Source organism: Malaclemys terrapin, chromosome 1 (assembly GCF_027887155.1).
Source record: "Malaclemys terrapin pileata isolate rMalTer1 chromosome 1, rMalTer1.hap1, whole genome shotgun sequence".
NCBI lineage: Eukaryota > Metazoa > Chordata > Testudines > Emydidae > Malaclemys > Malaclemys terrapin.
Window position 1 is genome coordinate 128,582,033 of NC_071505.1, and position 3,242 is coordinate 128,585,274.

Here is a 3,242-nt window from a genome sequence, read left to right on the forward strand (position 1 = left end):
ATTTTTATAGTGCAAATATTCTATAAATTATATAAAGTGAGCACTGTACACTTTGTATTCTGTGTTGTAACTGAAATCAATATATTTGAAAATGTAGAAAAAAATTAAAAAATATTTAATAAATTTCAATTGGTATTCTATTATTTAACAGTGTGCTTAAAACTGCAATTAATCGCGATACATTTTTAAAATTGCAATTACTTTTTTTGAGTTAACTGCAATTAATCGACAGCCCTAAGAGTTTTTAAAAAAACAACCAGGAAAGGGCACAGAGAGAAACCGGGATTTTCCTCCACACTCTCACTTTAGCTTTGTCACTCAAAGCACTTCATTTCACATAATGTGCCTTACAGCAGTGGTTCTCAAACTAGGGCCGCCGCTTGTTCCGTGAAAGCCCCTGGTGGGCCGGGCTGGTTTGTTTACCTGCCGCGTCCACAGGTTCGGCCTATCGCGGCTCCCACTGGCCGCAGTTCACCGCTCCAGGCCAATGGGGGCTGCAGGAAGTGGCGCGGGCCGAGGGACGTGCTGGCCACCCTTCCTGCAGCTCCCATTGGTCTGGAGCAGCAAACTGCAGCCAGTGGGAGCCACGATCGGCCGAACCTGTGGACGCGGCAGGTAAACAAACCAGCCCGGTCTGCCAGGGGCTTTCCCAGAACAAGCGGTGGCCCTAGTGTGAGAACCACTGCCTTACAATATTGCAGAAAAAATATGCCCATGTGTGTTTTGTTCATAACACACACACACAGAAAACTTAGATAAAAACATAAATACTATTGCTGGAGGGTTGCAATGTAACACTACTTTATTTCGTAGAATTCACAATGATAATGCACAAGAACTCAAACACTGAGAGAAACAAAGCAGGCTGCTCCCTAAAACAGAAGGGTACAATTAACTACACCTCACTTGAGGCTGGCTGACTGCAGATTGACTGCTGCTGGCATAGGCGCTGACTTCCTCTCTGCCCGGTGGTTGTTTGACCCCCCCACACCCCTGTCCCTGCCTCTGCCCCACCTCTTTCCGCCCCTGCACCGCCCTCACCCCACTCCACCCGCATTCTACCTTTTCCCCAAAGTCCCTGCCCCACCCCACCTTTTCCCACCCCACCTTTTCCCACCCCAGCTCCACCCCCTTCCCACCCCCATTCCACCCCCTTTCCCCCAAGTTCCCTCCCCTACCCCGCCTTTTCTCCGCCTCCTCCCCCGAGCGCGCCACATCCCTGCTCCTCCCCCTCCCTCCCGGAAAGTCCTAAGTGCTGCCAAACAGCTGTTAGACAGCGGGAGGCAGGAAGTGCTGGGAGGGAGGGGGAGGAGAAGGAGGTGAGGAGGGGGGAGATTGGTTGCCAGTGGGTGTGGAGCACCCGCTAATTTTTCCCCGTGGGTGCTCCAGCACCGGAGCACCCATGGAGTCGGCGCCTATGGCTGCTGGGCCCCGAGCACCTGCATGCAGACCAGAACAAACCTCTGAGCAGTTAAAGTGACAGCTTATAATTTCAATACATTTTCAATACACCACATTCTGTAAACTGGCAGAGCTGACAACCCAGCCCACTAATCAGAGTTGCCAACTTTCACATGGTAAATAAGCACCCTGACTTTCACAATAGGCCAAATATCAAGCTAATCCCATTGCAAAAGAAGGCCAAAACAAGCCAATCCCTAAGAACCCCAACACTCTATGTGACTAGATCCCCCCCGTGTGCAGTCTGGGACTGGGGTGGGCCCACTGTGCACCCCTGACTCTCTCCCCCCTTTGCCCCTGCATGCCCCTTTCCCCCTGCTTGCCCTCCCTTGCCCCTGCTTGCCGGGAGCCAATCAAAAAAAAAAAAAAAAAAAGAAGCAACAAGCTACAGGCCAAACAAGCAATAAGCAATAAACCAAAAACTAGCCAACAAGCAACTCGCAAGCCAATTAACCCAAAAACAAGCCCAATTTCTGCATTTTTTTTCATGGGTTTGGCATGTCTGCCACTAATCCTCAAGAAGTGATCTGATTTCTCCACCCATCTGGTGAACACAGCAGCACCCCAATACAACTTCCACCTGCCAGTATTTCTGCTACCCTGAGGAGTATCTTGACCCACTTTCCAACTGCTCTGCAGTAAAATCTTCCCATGACACCTTCACTGTTCTGCCGCTATAATTATTTGTAGTACAGTAGGACCCAATTGCTGCAATCTGAACCTGGGGCCTAACTGCGCTGGGTGCTGTACAGACCCTGAGTGAGAAACCTCTCCTGCCCCAAAGAGCTCACACTCTCCCACTCCCGCACAAATGATTCTAGCTGCCAGCTGCCAAGGCCTCTCTCCAATGACAGCATCCCATCCCATTCCCCATCAGTTAGCACGCTGAGGATTTGAACAGGAAAAGGGGGGCCCATTGTGAAATCTGATTCAGACCATCAGCTGTAAGTGCTATTACTGCTCCAGCTGCTACCCTTCCCTGCCCCAATCCTTCATCGTTTATTCCTTCTTCCTGGCATGAGTTTCGGTGGGCATATCCAGTACAGTATTCCATGACTTACGAGGTTTAATTTCCTGTGGGCAACATTTCTCATGGCTTACAGGCAGGTGCTTTTTTCCCCTTCTCCTTTCATCAGGCGTTTCTTTAACACACTACTTCTGGAACGCTTCCTTGTATCTAACTACTTCTGGAAATTTAGTGATCATGGGCCCCATTCTGAGCTCACACCAGTTTTATACTGATACAACTTCCTCGTCTTCAGTGGAGTTAATTGTGATTTACCCCCGGGTGACTCAGAGCAGAATCAGATGCAGATCTGCTGTGTTTTCCATGCACAGTTCTTACTGTGCAGAACAATTTCTCCTTGTCTACACTTGCAGTTAAACCATATTCAACACCAGCACATTGTAGAGAAGGTGTTTAAGGTGCAATAAACAGAAAACATAGCTACATACATCACAATAGTGTGTTTAATAGCCTATCTGCTTTGGGAGGGTATAGACAGACCAGCGCAGGGGCAACAAACTGGGGAGTGAATCCTCCCAAACTGCTAGCTCTGCTTCACTATATAATTAACTATAATATGTGCCCCTCTCTCTCTCTCACACACAGACACACACACACACCTACCTATCTCTCTGCTACAGTTGCACTCTCCTAGCACCCTGAGGGAAGGCAGGGGGAGAGAGAGAACCAAGACTGTAATTTTGGACCCATAGTTTCTGTGCCTGGATAGAGGCCTAAGTGAGAGAGATTTGACACAAATCAGAAGAGGAAGTTA